Below are 27,354 nucleotides of genomic sequence, written 5' to 3'. Positions count from 1 at the left end.
AGATGAACGTCTCTACTGATGAAACTGACATGCTGCGGCTCGTCACCCGCACTGAGTGTGAGTGTACGCAGCGGTAAATGGAAGCACAGCGGGCATGAGATTTCTATAAATCCATCATCTGTGCTTGTAATGTAGAATGCAGCGTTTAGGAATCTGCGCTGTGTCCAACACACTGCTGTTCCTGATAGTTGGCTCGTAGCTTATCAGCGCTGAAGACTGAGGGCGTGTGCACACGATGCGGATTCTGCTGTGGATCCGCAGCGGTTTTTGTCCTACAGTACCATTAAAATCAATGTAAAATGAAAACCGCAGTGCAGACAGTGCAAATTTTTCCGTGTGGATTTGCTGCGGTTTCAAAACCGCAGCATGTCAATTCTTTGTGCGGATTCCGCTGCGGTTTGGCACCTGCTCCACAGCAGGTGTCAAACCGCAGGGGAAAACCGCAGGCTAAACCGCAGAAAAACTGCAGATAAACCGCAGGTCTTTTGACTTACGGATTTACCTGCGGTTTTTGACAAATCCGCGTGGAAAAATCCGCAGGACTATCCGTAAAAGTGTGCACACACCCTGAGACATTCCTGGTGTAAGAGAAAGGGCTCATACTCACAAGTAAGAAACTCACACGAGTCTCGCACGTCAATACTCGGCACTGCTGCCGGCACTCGGATTGGAGAGTTCAGCTGCATGTATTTCTTTGTAGCTGACTGCTCCGCTCCCGTATGTTCAGCTGCTCGTCCCATAGGCTGTAGTGTTAAGAGCGGGGTCACAATTCTTTCCAAACAGCCCCCCACGTGACCCCAATAGAAAAGTCTCCCTAGAAAAAAAAACTTTCATCTCTCCTGCACTGAGTGCAGACGAACAATGAAGCATCCTTAAATTTTAGGTCCAGAACCTCCCAGCTTTCTGTGACGGATATATCGAGAAGTTACGGGCCATAATACTGGTGCCAGCACATTGGAAGAGTTTTCACCAGTTCACACCTCAGTCTTGTATTAATATTGCTACAGCAAAAAATACTGTAACCTGGCGCCCAAGCCGAAGGGATGTGGAGCCATAGCTAAGACCTGGCTGCTTCCACTTCACTTGTACCAATGTTCTACCAGTAGCATCGACATGGAAGCTAGGAGGGCTTAGAACCAAGACTACCCTACACTTTGCCCAGGGGACGCTCTATATGGAGTTTGCCTAGAGCTTTTTATGTTAGGATGGTATTACTCGTGACACCCGCACTATGGCTGTACAGGTCGCAGTATGACAATAAAAATGATACCAGTTTAGTAGTAATCCAATGTGACAGCACTGAGAAATAGTGGTAAAACCATATGCAAATTAGCTAAGAACTGCACTGAGGGCGAATCAGTGCACCCTGGGTGCATCTATACACCCCCAGTGCTCTTCACACCTCATTTGTTTGCATCATCAAAACTTGAATTCTCAGATTACTACAAACAGGCATCATTTTTATTGGTATACTACGGCCTGTACATCCATAGCGCGAATGTCAGGAGGAAATTATCCTGACAGGTCCCCTTTAAGGAATCCTACAAATAAACGTCTCCTGAATGTCAGTCTAGGGCACACAGTCATGAAATCTTCCCTAGGAGACAATAACATTTATTCTTTTTAATTTTGATTGTTGAATACTCTACAATGAGAAATACAATGTGACATTTATTACATATTATGCTTCTTTTATACCACATTGCTCCCGCTGGTAATAAACATGCTGCCGTCAAGAGCTGTTTGTGTGTTTGTGTTTTGTTTGGACACTTTATTTTGTTGCTTTCTTGATGCCTCAGAAGTTTTGTGGCTCCTTGTGAGTCGATGGCAGATTGCTACTATGGTGTCTCAGTAGCGCTCCCTAGTGGACACTTCAGGGAACAACTAATTGCAACCGCTGTAAAAAAAAACCCATTAAATAAATCCAATTTATTTACACAAAATAATGCAAAAAATATAAAAACAATTATATAAATGTGATCTGGACATTTTATTCAGAGGTTGTCACTATAACTGTTTGCTGAGCTATTACTTTGTGGCACAGGGATCCGATTCTATAAATTTGGTGTCCCCCAACCCCTGTGCGTTCTCTTATAAGGGGGCACTCCTGAAATTACAATTATATCCTTCAAAGTAACTACAAGGAGCTCCCTAGAAAGTAATAATGCCACGAGGGGCTCCCTATAAAGTAACAATGACACGAGGGGCTCCCTATAAAGTAATGCCACGAGGGGCTCCCTATAAAGTAATATGACACGAGGGGCTCCTTATAAAGTAATAATGCCACAAGGGGCTCCTTATCAGGTAATAATGCCACGTGGGGGCTCCCTATAAAGTAATGCTACGAGGGGCTCCCTATCAAGTAATAATGCCACAAGGGGCTCCCTATAAAGTAATAATGCCACGTGGGGCTCCTTATAAAGTAATAATGCCACGAGGGGCTCCCTATAAAGTAATAATGCCACAAGGGGCTCCTTATCAAGTAATAATGCCACGTGGGGGCTCCCTATAAAGTAATGCTACGAGGGGCTCCCTATAAAGTAATGCTACGAGGGGCTCCCTATAAAGTAATAATGCCACGAGGGGCTCCCTATAAAGTAATGCTACGACGGGCTCCCTATAAAGTAATAATGCCACGAGGGGCTCCCTATAAAGTAATGCTACGAGGGGCTCCCTATAAAGTAATAATGCCACGAGGGGCTCCCTATAAAGTAATGCTACGAGGGGCTCCCTATAAAGTAATAATGCCACGAGGGGCTCCCTATAAAGTAATGCTACGAGGGGCTCCCTATCAAGTAATAATGCCACGAGGGGCTCCCTATAAAGTAATGCTACGAGGGGCTCCCTATCAAGTAATAATGCCAAGAGGGGCTCCCTATAAAGTAATGCTATGAGGGGCTCCCTATAAAGTAATAATGCCACGAGGGGCTCCCTATAAAGTAATGCTACGAGGGGCTCCCTATCAAGTAATAATGCCACGAGGGGCTCCCTATAAAGTAATGCTACGAGGGGCTCCCTATCAAGTAATAATGCCACGAGGGGCTCCCTATAAAGTAATGCTACGAGGGGCTCCCTATCAAGTAATAATGCCAAGAGGGGCTCCCTATAAAGTAATGCTATGAGGGGCTCCCTATAAAGTAATAATGCCACGAGGGGCTCCCTATAAAGTAATGCTACGAGGGGCTCCCTATCAAGTAATAATGCCACGAGGGGCTCCCTATAAAGTAATGCTACGAGGGGCTCCCTATAAAGTAATAATGCCACGAGGGGCTCCCTATAAAGTAATAATGCCACGAGGGGCTCCCTATCAAGTAATAATGCCACGAGGGGCTCCCTATCAAGTAATAATGCCACGAGGGGCTCCCTATCAAGTAATAATGCCACGAGGGGCTCCCTACAAAGTAATGCTATGAGGGGCTCCCTATAAAGTAATAATGCCACGGGGGGGGCTCCCTATAAAGTAATGCTGTGAGGGGCTCCCTATAAAGTAATAATGCCACAAGGGGCTCCTTATCAAGTAATAATGCCACGTGGGGGCTCCCTATAAAGTAATGCTACGAGGGGCTCCCTATAAAGTAATAATGCCACGAGGGGCTCCCTATAAAGTAATAATGCCACGAGGGGCTCCCTATAAAGTAATGCTATGAGGGGCTCCCTATAAAGTAATAATGCCACGAGGGGCTCCCTATAAAGTAATGCTACGACGGGCTCCCTATAAAGTAATAATGCCACGAGGGGCTCCCTATAAAGTAATGCTACGAGGGGCTCCCTATAAAGTAATAATGCCACGAGGGGCTCCCTATAAAGTAATGCTACGAGGGGCTCCCTATCAAGTAATAATGCCACGAGGGGCTCCCTATTAAGTAATAATGCCACGAGGGGCTCCCTATAAAGTAATGCTATGAGGGGCTCCCTATAAAGTAATAATGCCACGGGGGGGCTCCCTATAAAGTAATGCTGTGAGGGGCTCCCTATAAAGTAATAATGCCACGAGGGGCTCCCTATAAAGTAATGCTGTGAGGGGCTCCCTATAAAGTAATAATGCCACGGGGGGGGCTCCCTATAAAGTAATGCTGTGAGGGGCTCCCTATAAAGTAATAATGCCACGTGGGGCTCCCTATAAAGTAATGCTACGAGGGGCTCCCTATAAAGTAATAATGCCATGAGGGGCTCCCTATAAAGTAATGCTACGAGGGGCTCCCTATAAAGTAATAATGCCACGTGGGGCTCCCTATAAAGTAATGCTACGAGGGGCTCCCTATAAAGTAATAATGCCACAAGGGGCTCCCTATAAAGTAATGCTATGAGGGGCTCCCTATAAAGTAATAATGCCACGTGGGGCTCCCTATAATGTAATGCTACGAGGGGCTCCCTATAAAGTAATAATGTCACGAGGGGCTCCCTATAAAGAAATAATGCCACGAGGGGCTCCCTATAAAGTAATGCTATGAGGGGTTCCCTATAAAGTAATAATGTCACGAGGGGCTCCCTATAAAGAAATAATGCCACGAGGGGCTCCCTATAAAGTAATAATTCATGGAGTGCCCACTTAGTAGTAGTGTCCCATATAAAGAATTAATGCTCCTTCACTGCTTTGTTAAAAAATAATCCTCTAAGTGTCCGTTTACCAAGTAATATTGTCCTGCGACCACTTATAAAGTAATAATGCTCCCTGAGTACTTTCTTAAAGGAAATCTGTCAGTAACATTTTCCCTACAGTTGCAGAATCAGTGCAGGATAGGATGGTGTAAACCTTTCTACATTTGCCTATTCTTCTCCGTTCTGCAGAAATTTGTGTTTTATTCTGAAGCAAATTACACTTGTAAGTGCTCTGGTGGGTGTAATAGTGCACTTGATATCCTCGGCTCCTCTTTGCTCTTCCCCTCCGTTGCCGCCCTCTGCTACTTGTTTGTCAGTGGAAAGCAGAGAAGACGAGATGTAGCCAAGACTCTTCTCCACTGTCAAACTAGCAGCAGAGAATGGCGCTGGTGCAGACAAGAGGCGCCAAGGACTGCAACTGCACCGCCTCGCACTCCAGTGCATCGACACGCCCCCAGTGCACCGACATCCCCAGTGCACCGATACGCCCCCTAGTAAACTGATACACCCCCCAGTGCACCGATACACCCCCCAGTGCACCGATACACCCCCAGTGCACCGACACCCCCCAGTGCACCGATATGCCCCCCAGTGCACCGATATGCCCCCCAGTGCACCGATACGCCCCCTAGTAAACTGATACACCCCACAGTGCACCGAGACACGCCCCCAGTGCACCGAACCCCCCCTAGTGCACCGATACGCCCCCTGGTGCACCGACACATTGCCCAGTGCACCAATACGCCTCCCAATGCACAGACACACCCACCAGTGCACCGATATGCCCCCAAAGCACAGACACGCCCACCAGTGCACCAACATGTCCCCCAACGCACCGACATGCCCTCCAGCGCACAGACAAGCCCCCCAGTGCACCAACATGCCCCCAGCAGACTGACATACCCTCCAGTGCACCGACACCCCCAGTGCACCAACAAGCCCCCCATTGCACTAATACGCCCCCAGTGCACTGATACGCACCCCAGTGCACCGATACGTCCCCGGTGCACCGATACGTCCCCAGTGCACCGATATGCCCCCCAGTGCACTGATATGCCCCCCAGTGCACCGATATGTTCCCCAGTGCACCAATATGCCACCCCAGTGCATTTGTCAGACTAATCTGCTTATGAATAAAATTCTAATTTTTCACAATAAGGGACCATACAGCGACAAAATATGAATTCGTGGAAATGTTTTACACCCCCTATCCTCTGTAGCCGAGAGCAAATGGTACAGACTCATTCCATTTAAACAATATTTCCCTCTTAGAAATTAAAAATACCCCAAGTTCCCCCAAAAGTATTAACGCTCCTAGTGACCCTTTAATTGACCTTCAGCAAGTTGCGTCAAAATACTTACATTACTTAATACTTGCACCTGCGGCACGTGCGCTCGACACCGACTGTGTGTTTTCATTACTCAACAGCATTGTTTTTTTAATCTCTGCTGTCAGTGAATAAGAGAATTATTTTTTGTATCCAGAGACTATATAATAAAGTCTTGTGCTTCTCACACAGATGAAGGGAAACATGGAAGCCACTGGCTTATCCCTCCAGCCTGCTACAGCTTTATCCAACCTAGACAATGCTCTGTGAGCGAAACAGTCTGGACCCAGGATGATACATTGTATCCGTGCAGGAACATGTGACAAACTATGGGAAGAGATATGTCATGTGGCTGCTTACTGTTCCATAGATTGCACACAATTGAAGTAAATTCTCACTCGGTGACCAATCTTAATGACCTGTGTCCAGTTGGCTTGTAAGGTCAAATACCTAAAGGGATTGGTCTAAAAGTGATTGTGATCATCTGGACAGATCTGGTGTGGACAATTGGGACCCCCACAGATCACGAGAATCTGTATCCCTCATGTTCCATGGAAGGAGCGAGTCCCATTTAATCATGTCACAGCCATTCTAGACCAGGGCAATCAAAGGGTTAAACAGTGAGGACGGGTGAGTCCCAAGCATGTGATTCAGGATGGCCCAGGACACGCATGCAGGGTTTATTCTTCAGTGCCGCAAAAACATTGAATAATGTCCCTGGGGTTGCGCCAACGTCACTCAAATCCGCTTTGAAAAATCCTGCGCTTGCGCAGTGTCGATCGGGTAGCCGCGCATGCGCCGTGACGAACCGGCTCTGGACGCACACATTCAGTAAAGCTGGGTACTACACACTGGTCAGAGCGCATGCGCGGCGAGCCACTTGTCACAACCCTATAGCGGGATGCTGCTTGTCACGGAGCATGTGCAGCTACCCGATCGACACTGCTTCAGTGCGCATGTGCGGGAAGCCGCTCATCGCAACGCCATAGCGGGGTGCTGCTTGTCACGGTGCATGTGCAGCTTCCAGATCGACACTGCTTCAGTGCGCATGCGCGGGGAGCTGCTCATCGCAACGCCATAGCGGGGTGCTGCTTGTCACGGTGCATGTCCAGCTACCCAATCGCCACTGCTTCAGTGCACTTGTGCAGGGAGCCGCTCGTCACAACCCCATAGTGGGGTGCTGCTTGTCACAGCGCATGTCCAGCTACCCGATCGACACTGCTTCAGTGCACATGTGCGGGGAGCCGCTCGTCACAACCCCATAGCGGGGTGCTGCTTGTCACGGCGCATGTCCAGCTACCCGATCGACACTGCTTCAGTGCACATGTGCGGGGAGCCGCTCGTCACGGCGCATGTCCAGCTACCTGATCGACACTGCTTCAGTGCACATGTGCAGGGAGCAGTGGCGGATCTTAATAGGGGCGGATGGGGCGGTCGCCCCGGGCCCAAGGTTTTTTGGGGGCCCAGGGCAGGGGCCAATCCGGTCGGCATCTGTATGAGCCACCACCCAGTGGCGTAGGAAGGGGGTTGCGGGGGGGTGCGGGGGGGGGGGGGGCGGGCCGCCCCTGGCGGCACGTGTGTGGGGGCGGCGCAGCACGGCAGGAGCAGAAATTCCTCCTCTCTGTTCTGTGGGACTCGGGAGAGAAGCGTGGAGGCGGCCGGCCGAGGCACACTGAGGAGAGAAGAGGACTGAGTATTAGCAGGAGATTTTGGCAGCGGCTAGCGCAGGTGGGTCACAGGTCACTCACCATTTGGGAGGAGGATGCTCTGCCTCTCCCCAGCCTCCCTCCATGCTCAGTCAGCTGCTGAGCTCTCCCTGCGGGCGGCTTCCTTCCTCAGTGTCACACAGAGTCACTCACACTCACACACACAGCAGCCAGGCAGTCGCAGGCAGCCTGTGTAAGGCTGTGTGCACACACTGCGGATTTTGCTGCGGTTCCGCAGCGGTTTTTGACATGTCAATTCTTTCTGCGGATTCTCCTGCGGTTTGCCATCTCCTCTATTGAGGAGATGAAAAACCGCAGGGCAAAACCGCAGAGCAATCCACAGGTAAAACCGCAGGTATTTTGACCTGCGGATTTTACAAAATCCGCGTGGATGAATCCGCACCTAATCCGTAGCGTGTGCACACAGCCTAAGTGTAACTTATATGTTAACACAAAAAAATGGAGTGAAAGTCCAAAATATTTTAGAAACGTAAGAAATTTATTTGAGGAACAACCCCGTTATCCCGTGCTAAAGTGCTTACCCATCATGTGCTCCAGGACAAGTGCAGCGCCGCCACCAGCGCAAGTGCAGCGTGGCGGCGCTGCACTTGCCCTGGAGGCTGGAGCACATGATGGGTAAGCACTTTAGCACGGGATAACGGGGTTGTTCCTCAGGGTGCGCACCTGGGTTCTTCCCTACACTTTGTGTCCCGGTTTTATGGCCCATCATTACAAGAAGCACTTGGCTCCTTTTCACTTAATATTATATGGACGGGACAATTAGCAGCTGATATTACCCGATTCCTTCATTGTAGATGTTGTTTATAATTGTCAGTACGATTTTTATGTATAATAAATTTCTTACGTTTCTAAAATATTTTGGACTTTCACTCCATTTTTTTGTGTTAACATGTTATGTGGGAGTGTCCATTATCCATCCCCTTTGAGTCATAATTTTACAAATGGTGACTCGCCTGGGGTACATTGCGAATTGTTCCATTTGGTATCGTTTTATATATATATATATATATATATATATATAAGTGTATCTTATACTGCGGCCAGGGGCACAGGAGCTGAGCCTGCACATTACTGTCTGTGCTGCCTGGGAGCACTGTCGCAGGCAGTGTGTCAGAAATCAATGTCTGTCTGTGACTGTGTGATTAACCATTAACATCCCTAACCAGTAGCCGGCCAGGCCGGTACCCCCTCCCAAGCGCGGCCATTTTATTCCTTTCCAGACCCCGCATCCGAGCAGGCCATTCACCGCCCGGGGGGGCGCCAAATTCGGGAACAGCCGATTTAATATTATTTATATTGTTTGACCATACAATACAATTTCTTGTGAGAAAAAAGTAATTTTTCTTTGTTTTTATGGTCTAATAAATGTTACAATTTGTATACCTAAAAATCAGCATATGCAGTGTTTTTGTGAGAAGAGCCACAAAATTTTGACAGAAAATGTTTTCCTGGGAAGTGGGGTACAGCGGCCCAGGTTTTATGAACAGCCCCGGGCCCATAGTCCACTTAATCCGCCACTGGCAGGGAGCCGCTCGTCACAACCCCATAGAGGGGTGCTGCTTGTCACGGCGCATGTCCAGCTACCTGATCGACACTGCTTCAGTGCGCATGTGCGGGGAGCCGCTCGTCACAACCCCATAGCGGGGTGCTGCTTGTCACGGCGCAGGTCCAGGAACCTGATCGACACTGCGCACGTTGCAGAGTTTTTCAAAGCGGATTCAAGTGATGTCGGCACAACTCCCGGGAACATTATTCAATTTGCGTGGGTGGCGACAACCATGACTGAACTAAATGAAACACATCCTTGTGATTAAATGAGTAGGTACGATCTAACTGTATGAAGTGATTTTTGCACATGATTACAGCGCAGTTTTTAATGGGAAAAAAACGCGTTAGGCTGGTTTCACATTTGCGTTTTTTAGCGCTGGAAAAAAACGCATATGTGCGCATGCGTTTTTTCCCCTATATTTAACATGGGTGCGCATACCTGCGCGCTTGTAAGCGCATGTATGCGATTTTCATGCGCTGCGTTTTTTTGGGGTGTGCGTTTGTATTTTCCAGACGCAGCATGTTGCATTTTTTGGCCCTGCAAAAAAGCGCATGCGCACATATGCGCACGTTTTGCGCTAAAAATGGCCATTATAGCCTATGGATGCGCATATGTGCGCACTGGCATGCTCATGTATGCGTTTTTTTGCATATGCGTTTTTTTTTTTTAACCATGGAATTTAGGGGTTTGGGTTAGAGTTAGGGTTAGTTAAGGGGGTTTAGGGTTAGGGTTAGGGTCAGGGTCAGGGTCAGGGTTGGGGTTTGGGTCAGGGTTAGGGTTAAGTATGGTTTGGTTAAGGGTTAGGGTTAGGGTCAGGATTAGGGCTAAGTATGGTTTGGTTAAGGGTTAGGGTCAGGGTTAGGGTTAGGGTTAGGGTTAGGGTCAGGGTTAGGGTTAAGTATGGTTTTGTTAAGTGTTAGGGTCAGGGTTAGGGTCAGGATTAGGGTTAAGTATGGTTTGGTTAAGGGTTAGGGTCAGGGTTAGGGTTAGGGTTAGGGTCAGGGTTAGGGTTAGGGTTAAGTATGGTTTTGTTAAGGGTTAGGGTCAGGGTTAGGGTTAGGGTCAGGGTTAGGGTTAGGGTCAGGATTAGGGTTAAGTATGGTTTGGTTAAGGGTTAGGGTCAGGGTTAGGGTTAGGGTTAGGGTCAGGGTTAGGGTTAGGGTTAGGGTTAAGTATGGTTTTGTTAAGTGTTAGGGTCAGGGTTAGGGTCAGGATTAGGGTTAAGTATGGTTTGGTTAAGGGTTAGGGTCAGGGTTAGGGTTAGGGTTAGGGTCAGGGTTAGGGTCAGTTAGGGTTTAGGGTTTGGGTTAGGGTTAAGTATGATTTGGTTAAGGGTTAGGGTCAGGGTTAGGGTTAGGGTCAGGGTTAGGGTTAGTAAAGTCATGGTTTGGGTTTGTGTGAGGGGCCACCTAATGTTGGAAAAAAACGCAAACGCGGTAAAAACGCACTAAAAACGCATACAAACGCATAAAAACGCTGCGTTTTTTTCATGCATGCTCATAAAAATGCTTGAAAAAAACGCAGCAGTTGTATGCTTTTGTATGCATTTTTTCAATGCGTTTTTTTGCGGGAAAAACGCGCTGCAAAAAAAAGCAAGTGTGAAACTAGCCTTAGCGATGCTCCTTGCATCATTAACAATGCACTGAGGACAGTTTAGGTGCTAATAATGATGTGACAGGTTCCCTTTAAGGACATTAACAGCAGGAATTAATAAAACATTGACTTTAAACTGTACCTCTAACAGGCCGAGTGGTAGAAGAGGCGGAGTCACCAGGATGGAGACAGTCAGGGAGGAGGAGTCTGCGTTAGATCCAGTTATTCCCAGCATTGTTTTGGTTTCACTGTTGCGCTGTGATGAGGATCTATAGGAAGCGTTCAGCACCCAAATTCCACCCAAAATCCATCTTTTGCATAAATATAAGTCCTATTATTATCCTTCTCCAGTTTAAACCCTCGAGATAATTTCTCTATTAGGTGGAAATCACTTTTTCATATTAGGCTCCATACCGTTTCCAATGTGCGTTCACCCTGCTGATTACAGATCAGGACACGTTCCCATTGTGCTCCGTGCCCAGAATTCCCAGAATTTGGCGCAGAGATTCGGTCGGCTCTGGTTATTCTGCATTGTCGATGTAGATGGCATGTAGCGACTTGCAGGGATTTTCTTCCTTGACATGTAATTACTTACAGCGGGTCTGGGGGCCTCCAGGCTCATCCTCCTGACTTCAAGGATTAAGCCGCTCAGGGACAGTCAACTATATTTAGACTAAAGTGCAGATCAGTGCACAGAAATAAAGCCTGTGTCCTCCGTGCCATTATCAGTTGCTTTATAAATGATCATTAAAAAGAAGAAAATGTTTCCCCTATAAAAATCCCTACGTTTCACTTTTTACTGTCAAGTTGTTGAAAGAAATGTATTATTGTTATATCATTTTCTAGAAACGCTGCATAGACATATACACAACAACCACAAGGGGGAGCTCACTGCATACAGATTTATCCAGCCACCACTAGAGGGAGCTCACTACATACAGATTTATACAGCTGCCACTAGAGGGAGTGCACTACATACAGATTTATACAGCCACCACTAGAGGGAACTCTCTACTTACAGATTTATACAGTCACCACTAGGGGGAGCTCACAACATACAGATTTATACAGCCACTACTAGAGGGAGCGCACTACATACAGATTTATACAGCCACCACTGGGAGGAGCTCACTACATACAGATTTATCCAGCCACCACTAGAGGAAGCTCACTACATACAGATTTATACAGTCACCACTAGGGGGAGCTCACTACATACAGATTTATACAGCCACCACTAGAGGGAGCGCACTACATACAGATTTATACAGCCACCACTGGGAGGAGCTCACTACATACAGATTTATACAGTCACCACTAGGGGGAGCTCACTACATACAGATTTATACAGCCACCACTAGAGGGAGCACACTACATACAGATTTATACAGCCACCACTAGAGGGAGTGCACTACATACAGATTTATCCAGCCACCACTAGAGGGAGCTCACTATTTACAGATTTATACAGCCACCACTAGAGGGAGCTCACTACATACAGATTTATACAGCCACCACTGGGAGGAGCTCACTACATACAGATTTATACAGCCACCACTAGGAGGAGCTCACTGCATACAGATTTATACAGTCACCACTAGGGAGAGCTCACTACATACAGATTTATACAGTCACCTCTAGGGGGAGCTCACTACATACAGATTTATACAGTCACCTCTAGGGGGAGCTCACTACATACAGATTTATACAGTCACCACTAGGGGGAGCTCACTACATACAGATTTATCCAGCAACCACTAGAGGGAGTGCACTACATACAGATTTATCCAGCCACCACTAGAGGGAACTCCCTACATACAGATTTACACAGCCACCACTGGGAGGAGCTCACTACATACAGATTTATCCAGCCACCACTAGAGGAAGCTCACTACATACAAATTTATCCAGCCACCACTAGAGGGAACTCCCTACTTACAGATTTATACAGTCACCACTAGGGGGCGCTCACTACATACAGATTTATACAGCCACCACTAGAGGGAGCGCACTACATACAGATTTATACAGCCACCACTAGAGGGAGTGCACTACATACAGATTTATCCAGCCACCACTAGAGGGAGCTCACTACTTACAGATTTATACAGACACCATTAGAGGGAGTGCACTACATACAGATTTATCCAGCCACCACTACAGGGAACTCCCTACTTACAGATTTATAGTCACCACTAGGGAGAGCTCACTACATACAGATTTATACAGCCACCACTAGAGGGAGCGCACTACATACAGATTTATACAGCCACCACTAGAGGGAGCGCACTACATACAGATTTATACAGCCACCACTAGAGGGAGCGCACTACATACAGATTTATACAGCCACCACTAGCGGGAGCACACTACTTACAGATTTATACAGCCTCCACTAGAGGGAGCACACTACATACAGTTTTATATAGCCACCACCGTAGTTGCATAAAGCCAGAATTTTTTGCTATAAAGGTACATTATGAAATTGAAGACTGAAAGACAGAATAGTGGGCATTAGGCTATGTGCACACGTTGTGGAATTGCCGTGGAAATTTCCGCTGCAATTACGCAATTCCCTGCCGCGGGAAATACTCTAGAATTCCGTATGCATAATTCCCGCATATTTCCCGCATTTTAACTAGCGATTTGCAAGCGTAATTAGCTTGCAGAATGCTAGCGTTTTCCAAGCGATCTGGAGTATCACTTGGAAAGCTGATTGACAGGTTGGTCATACTCATCAAACAGTGTTTGACGAGTGTGACCAACTTTTTACTATTGAGGCCGCCTATGCGGCATCAGTACTAAAAAGATCTAATGTTAAAAATAATTAAAAAAAAAAATAAAAAATCGTGATTTTCTCACCTTCTGGCGGCCCCCGCAGCGTCCCCGATTCTCGCGATGCTCCTGGCAAGTCTCGTTCCCAGCGATGCCTTGCAACAATGACCCCAGATGACGTAGCATCTCGTGAGACCTCTACGTCATCAAAAGTCATTGTCGCAAGGCATCGCTGGGAACGGGACTTGCCGGGAGCATGGCTGAGGCCTGGGGACGCTGCGGGGGCCGCCGGAATGTCTGAAGATCACGATTTTTTATTTTAATTCTTTTTTACAGGGATATGGTACCCAGAGCCCAGAGGAGAATCTCCTATCCTCCAGACCCTGGGTACCATCCGCACATTTTCCGCTTACTTTGCTCATGGTGGGCATAGCCACATGCGGAAAGTACGCAGAACAATGCATTCCTATGTGTGTAGAATTCCCACGATTCCGCACAAAGAATGAGCATGCTGCGTATTTTTCCGTGATGCGATTTTGTCGCGGAAAAAAACACAGCATTGCGGAATGCAATTGAATTCAATGAGTTGCTTATTTTATGCAAAAAAATGCAGCAAAAACGCATAAAATACGTGGGAATTCCGGACGTGTGCACATAGCTTACAGGTGTAGTACCTGTGGCAGATCTCACACTAGAGCCCATTGTTTTGGGGTTTTGTCATCCTGCAGCTTATATTATTGCCCTGCAGGACATATTGATTGACAGGTACATGATTTGCAAAACTATTTGCATACAATTTGCATAATATCCAGCAACTGACGATCCCACTTCCTGAGTTTCCCATGTGCTGCCAGGTAGTGATAAACTATGAAAACCAGAGAGACGGACACACACGGACACATACACACGGGTGTGCTTCCCCACATTTCTTTCCCCGCAGGTTACTGCTTTCATCTCTTGGCCTCCGTCTCAGCACTTCATTCTTGGATATGTAAGGGTTCTTTGTTTGCCTTTTCCATCGTTTTCTAACTTAGGGGCTATCAGACCTCTTCTGAGCAGTTCAACATTTGCTGACTGTCTCAAAAAATAGGCAATGTTTATATATATTTCCCCCTCTTTGCATGGTGCTGTGTTTAATGAGTTATCTCTTATGGCCTTTTAACCAACTATGGTCAAGTGCTCAGATATTGAGCACCACATCTATTGTTTCTCAGTAGCCTTTTATATATATATGTAAATACATTTATTTAACATCAGATAATAGGGGTATTTGTTGTGGGACAGTCACCATGTCAGCATTACATGGCTGTGACTTGATTAACACTTTTCTGTGTTTTTAAATGTTTTTATCTTTCTTTGCTGCTTTGTGTACATGTAACTAATAAAGATTGTTATATTGTTGTTAAAATTACTTGCTGGAGTTCCCATTTTGTGGATGTACTCTCTTGTCCACTTTTTTCACACACACGGACACACACGGACACACACACGCACGCACGCAAGCTTCTATAATTCTTGTCTGGGGCGATATTTGGGCTCAGGTTAGCCCTGTTTCACACATCCGTTTTTTGTGTCCGCCAAACGGATCTGTTTCCGTTTTTTGCCACTAACAGATGCTAACGGATCCGTTTGGATCCGTTTTTTTTGACGGATCCGCGGTAGCCACTAATGCAAGTCTATGGGAAAAAAAAACGGATCCGCCAAAAACATGGCAGATCCGGTTAACGGAAAACGACGGATTTGGACGGATTTAAAAAAACGGAAGTGTGATCCAGGCCTAACAAAGCGTCTTTTCTACTACCTGTCTTATAATGAGCCAAGCCCCACTTTGTCCCCTGCAGGCAGCAGGCCTCTCTTTCTTTCACATCTGACCTTGTCAATGTATCAGTAGGATTGTGAGTTATAGATAATTTAGTGACAAATAATTGGTGGAGAAAGATTGAACTTGATGGACCTGAGTCTTTAATTTAAGTGGCTATGTAATCTATGCAGCCAACTTCCAGGATGCAAGGGGTTAATGGTGTGACTTGCATTACCCAGAAGGGCCTAGCAGGGGGCGCTGTGGTCACACATCCTAGATTTGGCATTTCTGGTTGGGTAGGGAGTGTTGTGTTGAGAAAAGTCTTCTTCAATCCACACCCAACTCTTAATTCCAGACATATAGACGGGTCAGACCAGAAATCACCAGGCAGGAGGGTGCAACAGAGGCAGAGGTAAGAGAGGGGCCTGCTGACACCCAGGCGTAGGGGGGGGATTTGGGGGCATTTGGGACATAGACATTGTATCAGCAGAAGCTCAAGATGTCACATGGAAATGCGTTTACCCTGGATTGTGTGGCAGGTGGTCTGAGGAGCAGGGAGGGGTCTGCACAGCTCGCATAGGCCGCTCTCACAATGTCTAGATTGTCAGCTTTTCAGACGAGGGTCTGTACATTGTGTATATATCAGTATATATGTGGGTTTAGGAGATCAGAGAGGATTAGGACCCCCCCATCACCCCCATCTTTACATACCGTACCCCTACATATTTTGGGGTTGCAGCTCTCTGGTTTTTGCAGCTCGCTGTATCCGCTCGACGTACAGTATACGGCAATGTATTATTATATACATCGATAATAAACCTTAAAGGGGGGGTTCTGTAGGAAGAACCAGGGTGCTGGAAACAAAGTGTTAAAAGTTTCTCTAAGTTTCTGAACTTTTTTCCACATGCTGTATGTATGATGTGTTTCTATGACATTTTCTCCATTCCCTTCTCTAAAGGACTTGGAAAAATGTAACAAAGTTGGAAATAAAAAAAAACCCCCACAAGAAATAATAATGCACGGCTACAAATGTAACAACTGAAAACTTTTAAAAATGCTTTGAAAATGTTTATAAACAAACAAAGCCTAAAGCGAGTGTTGTAGGTGTGGGGGCCACATCTGTCTGTTTCCATCACTACTTCCCCGTGGCCCCCAGGACACGTCCATTAATGTGTATATTCACGGATGCAGACATGGAAATATATTCCATCATGGCTTCTCTGAGATCTGTCCGGTATCAAGACTTTTTTAGAAAATTAACTTCCCCTTTAAGTGGCGGCATAAAACCAGTTGCGTTCTGCTGTGGGGAGTAAGATGATTGGGATCTATTTTAATAGCAGACGTTGCTTTGTTGCCGTCTCATCATTTAGCAAATTGCATTAGAAATCCGTCCACGGTACAGCGATCCGCGACGTGCGGTGTAGCAGAGCTGAGGCCGGTTTCATATTGACGTTTTGTTGCGCAGCGCATCGTGCGCGTCCATGCGCATGCGTGCCTATGTTTAACATGGGGGGCGCATGGTCTTGCGTTTTCATGCGCATGGGTTTTTTCGTCGTGTGCGCCTTTGCGCTCCAGACGCAACCTGTTGCATTTTTGGGTCCGCCGAAAGGCGTAAAAAAACGCATGCGCATGGAATGCGACAAAATAACGCATTACAGTCTATGGGAACGCAGGTGTGCGCATGGACATGCGTTCGTCTGCGTTTTCGTGAGCATGCGTTTTTGCCGTTAAAATGTGTAGACATTGGTTTTTTTAACCCCTAGAACGAATGCGCCTTAGGGTGGTTTCACATTAGCGCTTTTTAAGCGCACGCACGGCCGGGGGTAGCTCCGCCCCCGAGCCGGCTCTCTGCCCGGCGTGCCCTCCCCTTGCTTGTAGCGCCGCCTCCTAGCGCACAGCGGCTCCTGCGATCGGCGCACCCTATCTTTAGCATAGGGTGCGCAGATCGTGCGCAGGCCGTGCGCTAGTTGCGCTTTGACCTGCGCTGCGCACTGTTGACGGTGCGCCGTGCGCGCCAAAATCAAACTTTTCGGATTTTGGCGCGCACGGCGCACCGTCAAATGTGCGCAGCGAAACAAAAAGCTTTTGCAGTTTAGAAACCATCAGCAAGCTGCTGTTGCTGGATCCTGTTTTGTTTGTGCGCTAATGATGGATTTTTCGATGACCAGGATGACTCTTCTAAGTCTTAAATGAAACATTTAGTGTTGTAGTCAAGCAGGAAATAATTATAACCTCACCGAAATACATGAAAAGAACATAATCAGACAAAATGATCAGTAAACTGCAAATTGCTGACTGTTTCCAGTATACACAAAAGTTGGCAGACAGGTTAATTTTGCTAAATAAAGAATCAGTGTTTTCACTTTCAGACCATGAACCGATCGCAGACACATCCTGACATGCATTCTAGCGTTTCTCCCCCACAATCATAGAGCGCCTCCTGCTGGCACAGATCGCCTGCAGCTTCCTTGTACAGAACAGTAAGAATTCCTAATGTATCACATGCAGAACACAGGGGAGATACTATTGGGTGCAGAGAATTTCCCCTCCCCAATCTGGATACTTTACCTAAGACAAGTCCCATCGCATGTGACACAAGTGACATCATCGGTCTCCAGTTATGAATTACAGGCGATGTCACAGCAACGAGGGGGTCAACGGGGAATTTCACAAATATCCGTGACACTTACATAAATATCAGCCAAAAATTACCTGCTGAGCCTCATGTCATAGTGTACAAACCGACACCGAACCTCTGCTGCCCGGGAGGAGGCAATCAGCCATAACTAATCATTACAAGTAGTGACGACATCAACAACGCGGAGTCTTAATAACAATGATTATAGCAGTTATATTCTTGTACATAGGGGCAGTATTATAGTAGTTATATTCTTGTACATAGGGGCAGTATTATAGTAGTTATATTCCTGTACATAGGGGCAGTATTATAGTAGTTATATTCTTGTACATAGGGGCAGTATTATAGTAGTTATATTCTTGTACATATGGGCAGTATTATAGTAGTTATATTCTTGTACATAGTGGCAGTATTATAGTAGTTATATTCTTGTACATAGTGGCAGTATTATAGTAGTTATATTCTTGTACATAGTGGCAGTATTATAGTAGTTATATTCTTGTACATAGGAGCAGTGTTATAGTAGTTATATTCTTGTACATAGGAACAGTATTATAGTAGTTATATTCTTGTACATAGGGGCAGTATTATAGTAATTATATTCTTGTACATAGGGGCAGTATTATAGTAGTTATATTCTTGTACATAGTGGCAGTATTATAGTAGTTATATTCTTGTACATAGGGGCAGTATTATAGTAGTTATATTCTTGTACATAGTGGCAGTATTATAGTAGTTATATTCTTGTACATAGGAGCAGTATTATAGTAGTTATATTCTTGTACATAGGAGCAGTATTATAGTAGTTATATTCTTGTACATAGGAGCAGTATTATAGTAATTATATTCTTGTACATAGGGGCAGTATTATAGTAGTTATATTCTTGTACATAGGAGCAGTATTATAGTAGTTATATTCTTGTACATAGGGGGCAGTATTATAGTAGTTATATTCTTGTACATAGGAGCAGTATTATAGTAGTTATATTCTTGTACATAGGAGCAGTATTATAGTAGTTATATTCTTGTACATAGGAGCAGTATTATAGTAATTATATTCTTGTACATAGGGGCAGTATTATAGTAGTTATATTCTTGTACATAGTGGCAGTATTATAGTAGTTATATTCTTGTACATAGGAGCAGTATTATAGTAGTTATATTCTTGTACATAGTGGCAGTATTATAGTAGTTATATTCTTGTACATAGGGGCAGTATTATAGTAGTTATATTCTTGTACATAGGGGCAGTATTATAGTAGTTATATTCTTGTACATAGTGGCAGTATTATAGTAGTTATATTCTTGTACATAGGGGGCAGTATTATAGTAGTTATATTCTTGTACATAGGGGGCAGTATTATAGTAGTTATATTCTTGTACATAGGAGCAGTATTATAGTAGTTATATTCTTGTACATAGGAGCAGTATTATAGTAGTTATATTCTTGTACATAGGAGCAGTATTATAGTAGTTATATTCTTGTACATAGGAGCAGTATTATAGTAGTTATATTCTTGTACATAGGAGCAGTATTATAGTAGTTATATTCTTGTACATAGGGGGCAGTATTATAGTAGTTATATTCTTGTACATAGGAGCAGTATTATAGTAGTTATATTCTTGTACATAGGAGCAGTATTATAGTAGTTATATTCTTGTACTGTCATGGGAAGCCTAGGTAACTTTAGGCTGAAACCCCTGGGGCCCCTGCGGTGTCCCTCAGACTAGGGGAAACCCTGTCTGTCCCTCAACCCAGGGTTTACACTGAAGGTGTGCCTGCCTGGGCCTCCACCCTGTCCTTGTCTCCTGTCCAGCCCTAAGCTGAACCCACCACCCTCCACCCAGTGAGGAGACAAAGCACCAGACCCCACAAATAAGTATGGACAGGGATAACGGAAATGCACCACACCGCGTACACACAGGGGAATACAGTAATGTGCAAGGGCAACCAAATAATACAACACAGGGAGGCAAAATGGCAACAATGGAATATACTACACCAGCAACCGTATGCTCCTTAGACCACCACTCCAGACCGGTATCGCTTAGCACAAGGCAAGAGCTATAGTCGGCGACGCCCATAGTCACACAGGGCAATTTAAAGACAGAGGGCGTGGCTAAGCCCTCAGCCAGAATGACAACCTGGTTAACCCAATCCAAGCCGGATCAGAAGACCAACCAGCGCCGCTGAGAACCATGTGGTAGGATGGGGTATTACCGCTGTCTGCCGGACACCCTGGTGCGAACAGTGTCTGACATGACAGTACCCCTCCTTCTACGAGGGACCCCAGGAACCTCACAATGTCGAGGACCCGGCTTGTCCGGATGGCGGCGATGAAACCCTGTAATCAGTCGGTCCGCATGTATGTCCGAGGCCGGCACCCAAGTCCTCTCCTCCGGACCATAGCCACGCCAGTGGACCAGGTACTGTAGCGTGCGACGCACTACCCGAGAGTCAACCACCTTGGACACCTCAAACTCCAACGTGCCATCCACCAAGACGGGAGGTGGTGGCAAGGGGGAAACATCAACAGCACCCACGACTTTCTTAAGTATCGCCTTGTGAAACACATTATGTATCTTGTATACGGCAGGTAACTACAAACGAAATGCCACAGGGTTGATAATTGCGGAGATCCTAAATGGACCAATGAACCTGGGCCCCAACTTAAGCGACGGTATTTTGAGTTTGATGTTCCTTGTAGACAACCACACCCAATCACCCACACACAGGTCCGGACCAGGCACACGTCTACCGTCAGCCACACGTTTATACCTAGAACCTACATTCAGCAAGCGCTGCTTTACTCTCCTCCAAACGGATGACAATTGTGCTCCCAACTGGTCCTCCTCAGGGACGCCCGCAGAGCTCCCTTGGCGCAAGGTACAGAATTGGGGAGGTTGACCATAAACACAAAAGAAAGGAGATTCCCCAGACGATTCCTGAGAATGATTGTTTATCGCGAATTCAGCCAGAGGAAGAAACGCCGACCACACTTCCTGATTGTCAGACACAAAACAGCGTAAGTATTGTTCCAGGTTTTGGTTCATACGCTCAGTCTGCCCAATCGACTGCGGATGGAAAGCCGATGAATGAGACAATTTAATCCCTAGGCGTGAACAAAATGCTCTCCAAAATTTTGCCACAAATTGTGTACCTCTATCAGATACAATGTCAGACGGGACACCATGAAGTCTGACCACCTCGCGAATAAATACCTGAGCAAGGGTCTTCGCATTGGGCAAAGATGGCAAAGCAGCGAAATGCGACATTTTAGAGAACCGATCAACTATTACCAGAATGACCGTGTTCCCAGCCGAGGAGGGCAAATCCGTAATGAAATCCATGGAAATCTCAGTCCATGGCTTACTGGGCACACAGAGAGGATGCAATGTGCCAGCAGGATGGGAGCATGGTGGCTTGGCCCGTGTGCACGTGGTACAGGCTGACGCATATGAGGCCACGTCCTGCCGGATTTTGGGCCACCAAAAACGACGTGATACAAGTTCCAGAGTGCCCTTAACTCCTGGGTGACCCGCCAGGACAGTATCGTGATGTTCCCCTAACACTTTTATGCGTAGGTGTAGTGGCACAAACGATTTATTAGGAGACAGATCCGGCGGTGCCTCCTCCTGAGCATCAGCAATCTCTGCCTCAACCTCTGTCGTGAGAGCCGAGACCACAACTCCCTTTTGGAGGATAGGCACCGGATCCACACGTGGCTTTCCACCCAGAAAACATCTGGACAAGGCGTCCGCCTTAGTATTCTTAGAACCTGGTCGGTATGTCACAAAAAAATTGAACCGGGTGAAGAATAACGCCCAGCGAGCCTGTCTGGGGGACAGGCGTTTAGCAGACTCTAAATAAAGCAGATTTTTATGGTCTGTTATGACAGTAATCTGATGTACAGCCCCCTCCAAGAAGTGTCGCCATTCCTCAAATGCCAACTTGATGGCCAACAATTCCCTGTTACCAATATCGTAATTACGCTCGGCCGGCGACAGTTTCTTGGAGAAGTAGGCACACGGATGCAATTCGCCCAAGGATGGACCCTGAGACAGTACCGCCCCCACTCCAACCTCAGATGCATCCACCTCCACGGTAAATAGTAGGGAGACATCAGGCTGAACCAGGATGGGAGCTGAAGCAAAACTGTTTTTGAGGAATTCAAACGCGCGCACAGCAGCCTCAGACCAGTCAGAAAAATTGGTACCTTTTTTAGTCATGTCGGTGAGCGGCTTAGCAATCATAGAAAAATTCTTAATAAATTTCCTATAATAGTTGGAGAAGCCCAGGAATCGCTGAAGCGCCTTGAGATTATCCGGCCGATCCCACTGCAGCACCACTTGCACCTTAGCGGTGTCCATTTTAAACCCTGAGGCGGAAATTACATAACCCAAAAAAGGTAATTCTTGGATGACAAATACACATTTCTCAAGCTTGGCATAGAGCTTGTTCTCCCTGAGCAACTGCAACACCTGCCTAACATGCTCTATGTGGGCATCACGGTCGCGTGAGTAAATAAGAATGTCATCAAGGTATATAATAACAAATTTCCCCAAGAGATGAGAAAAGACATCATTTATGAAATGTTGAAATACTGCTGGCGCGCCCGTCAACCCAAATGGCATCACCAAATTCTCAAAATGACCCTCAGGGGTATTAAATGCCATCTTCCATTCATCCCCTTGACGGACTCTTATGAGATTGTACGCCCCCCTGAGGTCAAGCTTGGAAAACCATTTGGCACCAGACACCTGGTTGAACAAATTGGGTATCAGTGGCATCGGGTAGGGGTCACGAACCGTAATCTGGTTGAGTTCCCTGAAATCCAGACACGGGCGTAATCCGCCATCTTTCTTCTTGACAAAGAAGAACCCAGCCGCCAAAGGAGATGACGAAGGCCTGATGTGCCCTTTGCTTAGACTTTCTGCAATGTATTCTTTGAGAGCTTGCCTCTCAGGACCTGAGATATTAAACATCCTGGCTTTTGGTAACTTGGCCCCCGGTTTTAACCTAATAGCACAGTCATAGGGTCGGTGCGGTGGCAGCTCTGAACAACCTCTTTCAGAAAATACATCGGCAAAGTCCAGCAACGGCTCCGGGATGCTGGGAGTCACAGCGGAGATACACGTGGCCAGACAACTCTCCTGGCAATATCTGCTCCACTGAATTATGTCCTGGGTTTTCCAATCAATCACCGGATTGTGCATAGACAACCATGGAAACCCCAGAAGTACCTGAGCAGGTAAATTACTGAGCACCTTACATGTTACCCGCTCAGAGTGTAGGACCCCAATGTGGAGTTTTACATCAGCCACAAACTCTTTAATCTCCCCTTGTGAGAGAGGGGAGGCATTGATGGTAATCACCCGGATAGGATTAGGCAGCTCTTCCACCTTAAATCCCGCAGTACGCGCAAACTTTTCATCAATGAGATTAGCGGCTGAACCACTATCTACAAATACAGTAATCGACAGCTCTTGGCCCCCGATAACTACCTTGGCAGGGAGCATACACTGGGAGACCACCACGGAGGATATGCAAAGGCTCAGACTAGACTCCTCCAAACCCTCTGAGCCTAGCAGTTTTCCGCCGGCGCGTCTTTCTTAGGTACCAGGGGGCAAGCATTAATAAAATGTCCTTTTTTGCCACAAAAAAACAGACCCCTTGCTTTCTGGGCAAGGGACCTTTATGCTTGTTATTATGTGTATGTGATATACCAGCGATCTGCATAGGTTCCACGGATAAACCTGAGGCGACCTCACCAGAGACTGCCCCCCCCACAGGCAATGTCTACTGCGACCTCTGACGAAAGCGGCGATCAATGCGTACTACAAGCACCATAGCAGCCTCCAGAGAGGCGGGAGTCTCATACATTAGCAGAGCTTGTTTAACCCTTTCAGAAACCCCATGCAAAAATTGACTCCTTAGAGCAGGGTCATTCCATTGAGTGTCCACATCCCAGCGACGAAATTCCGTACAATAATCCTCCGCCCGTCGCTCACCCTGGAGCAGAGAGCGTATTTTAGACTCTGCTAACGCCAGTCTGTCAGGATCGTCATAGATTAAACCAAGAGCAGAAAAAAAAAAGTCTACGGACTCAAATGCAGGTGAATCAGAAGGTAGTGAAAAAGCCAATGCTTGTGGGTCACCACTCAGCAAAGAAATTACCAAGCCCACACGCTGAGCCTCATTTCCTGAGGAGAGTGGACGCATGCGAAAATAAAATTTGCAGGATTCACGAAATACAACGAACTTACAGCGATCACCAGAAAATCGTTCAGGGAGAGGTAGCTTGGGTTCAGCTGCCCTGACTGCTGCCTCAGTTTGCACAGCAGGATCTGACAGGCCTTGTTGCTGGAGCGCCCCCCTCAGTTCAGTGACCTGTATGGACAGAGCCTCCAGCTGCTTGGTTATGGAGACTATAGGATCCATGGTAAATAATTCCTTTTTTTTTTTTTGGGCCGACTATAATGTCATAGGAAGCCTAGGTAACTTTAGGCTGAAACCCCGGGGCCCCTGCGGTGTCCCTCAGACTAGGGGAAACCCTGTCTGTCCCTCAACCCAGGGTTTACACTGAAGGTGTGCCTGCCTGGGCCTCCACCCTGTCCTTGTCTCCTGTCCAGCCCTAAGCTGATCCCACCACCCTCCACCCAGTGAGGAGACCAAGCACCAGACCCCACAAATAAGTATGGACAGGGATAACGGAAACGCACCACACCGCGTACACACAGGGGAATACAATAATGTGCAAGGGCAACCAAAAAATACAACACAGGGAGGCAAAATGGCAACAATGGAATATACTACACAAGCAACCATATGCTCCTTAGACCACCACTCCAGACCGGTATCGCTAGCACAAGGCAAGAGCTATAGTCGGCGACGCCCATAGTCACGCAGGACAATTTAAAGACAGAGGGCGTGGCTAAGCCCTCAGCCAGAATGACAACCTGGTTAACCCAATCCAAGCCGGATCAGAGGACCAACCAGCGCCGCTGAGAACCATGTGCTAGGATGGGGTATTACCGCTGTCTGCCGGACACCCTGGTGCGAACAGTGTCCGACATGACATGTACATAGGAGCAGTATTATAGTAGTTATATTCCTGTACGTAGGAGGCAGTATTATAGTAGTTATATTCTTGTACATAGGGGCAGTATTATAGTAGTTATATTCTTGTACATAGGGGCAGTATTATAGTAGTTATAATCCTGTACATAGGAGCAGTATTATAGTAGTTATATTCTTGTACATAGGAGCAGTATTATAGTAGTTATATTCTTGTACATAGGGGCAGTATTATAGTAGTTATATTCTTGCACATAGGGGGCAGTATTATAGTAGTTATATTCTTGTACATAGGAGCAGTATTATAGTAGTTATATTCTTGTACATAGGGGCAGTATTATAGTAGTTATATTTTTGTACATAGGGGCAGTATTATAGTAGTTATATTCTTGTACATAGGGACAGTATTATAGTAGTTATATTCTTGTATATAGGGGCAATATTATAGTAGTTATATTCTTGTATATAGGGAGCAGTATTATAGTAGTTATATTCTTATACATAGGGGCAGTATTATAGTAGTTATATTCTTGTACATAGGGGCAGTATTGTAGTAGTTATATTCTTGTACATAGGGGGCAGTATTATAGTAGTTATATTCTTGTATATAGGGGCAGTATTATAGTAGTTATATTCTTGTACATAGGGGGCAGTATTATAGTAGTTATATTCTTGTATATAGGGGCAGTATTGTAGTAGTTATATTCTTGTACATAGGGGGCAGTATTATAGTAGTTATATTCTTGTATATAGGGGCAGTATTATAGTAGTTATATTCTTGTACATAGGGGCAGTATTATAGTAGTTATATTCTTGTACATAGGGGCAGTATTATAGTAGTTATATTCTTGTACATAGGGGGCAGTATTATAGTAGTTATATTCTTGTATATAGGGGCAGTATTATAGTATATAGTTATATTCTTGTACATAGGGGCAGTATTATAGTAGTTATATTCTTGTATATAGGGGCAGTATTATAGTATATAGTTATATTCTTGTACATAGGGGCAGTATTATAGTAGTTATACTCTTGTACATAGGGGCAGTATTATAGTAGTTATACTCTTGTACATAGGGGCAGTATTATAGTAGTTATACTCTTGTACATAGGAGCAGTATTATAGTGGTTATACTCTTGTACATAGGGGCAGTATTATAGTAGTTATATTCTTGTACATAGGGGGCAGTATTATAGTAGTTATATTCTTGTATATAGGGGCAGTATTATAGTAGTTATATTCTTGTACATAGGGGGCAGTATTATAGTAGTTATATTCTTGTATATAGGGGCAGTATTGTAGTAGTTATATTCTTGTACATAGGGGGCAGTATTATAGTAGTTATATTCTTGTATATAGGGGCAGTATTATAGTAGTTATATTCTTGTACATAGGGGCAGTATTATAGTAGTTATATTCTTGTACATAGGGGGCAGTATTATAGTAGTTATATTCTTGTATATAGGGGCAGTATTATAGTATATAGTTATATTCTTGTACATAGGGGCAGTATTATAGTAGTTATACTCTTGTACATAGGGGCAGTATTATAGTAGTTATGTTCTTGTACATAGGGGCAGTATTATAGTAGTTATACTCTTGTACATAGGAGCAGTATTATAGTAGTTATATTCTTGTACATAGGGGCAGTATTATAGTAGTTATATTCTTGTACATAAGGATGGTAGTATAGTAATCTTAGGCATATACAGTAAATAGATGAATTCTTGTAGTGAGTTGAGCTGTCCTGTAAATCATGGTATAACTTGTATATAGATTCTATGTTGCTCCATCTACACGTGTCTTAAATATTACTGTATTTCATTCCTATTTTCACAGTGCTACTCCACCTGAGGCTTTGCTTTTTTTTTTTTTTTACACGTGCCTCTGTCTTATGACAGTGTTGTGAAGGCCATTACTGTTTGGGAACCGTGTTGGAACGTATACATGTATCGTCCGAGAGTAAAACATGAATATTTATTTTTGGATTTCCTGGTTGCGGTGGTGGCGTTACACAATCTGTGTCACATTTCTAAAGAGAGAACGAAAAGGAGAAACATCAGGAAAGGTTAAACATTGTGACAAAAATATGAATCGTCCCAATGCCCATGATATAATGTGACTGATCGCTTTAGTGCTGGGGTGGCCTTCTTAGATGGGAGATTGCAGTGAATATATTGCTTCTCTGGGTTCTTTCTATTGTTTTCTAAGTGGAAAATCTGAACAGCTGCCTATATCTGGTGTCTGCTGCGATTTCCCAGAGGA

At 45.6% G+C, this 27,354-nt stretch overlaps 1 protein-coding gene across 2 annotated transcripts in view; it reads left to right on the top strand.

The window, feature by feature from the left end:
• Positions 1-7,633: 7,633 nt before the first annotated feature.
• TMBIM1 (transmembrane BAX inhibitor motif containing 1) overlaps positions 7,634-27,354 on the top strand; it is a 70,279-nt gene continuing 50,558 nt past the window's right edge. The window contains exon 1 of one of the 2 annotated variants that reach the window (XM_073545390.1): positions 7,634-7,655. The gene's annotated coding sequence lies outside the window, so the exon portion shown is untranslated. Of the gene's footprint in view, positions 7,656-15,626; positions 15,785-27,354 lie in introns of those variants that run through there. The other variant, XM_073545389.1, reaches the window with a different exon arrangement.

The sequence above is a fragment of the Dendrobates tinctorius genome, unplaced genomic scaffold, assembly GCF_039654945.1.
Source record: "Dendrobates tinctorius isolate UK_male_01 unplaced genomic scaffold, ASM3965494v1 ptg000143l, whole genome shotgun sequence".
Taxonomy (NCBI): Eukaryota; Metazoa; Chordata; class Amphibia; order Anura; family Dendrobatidae; genus Dendrobates; species Dendrobates tinctorius.
The sequence above is the reverse complement of the archived record's forward strand: the minus strand, read 5'-3'. Positions and strand labels throughout refer to the sequence as shown.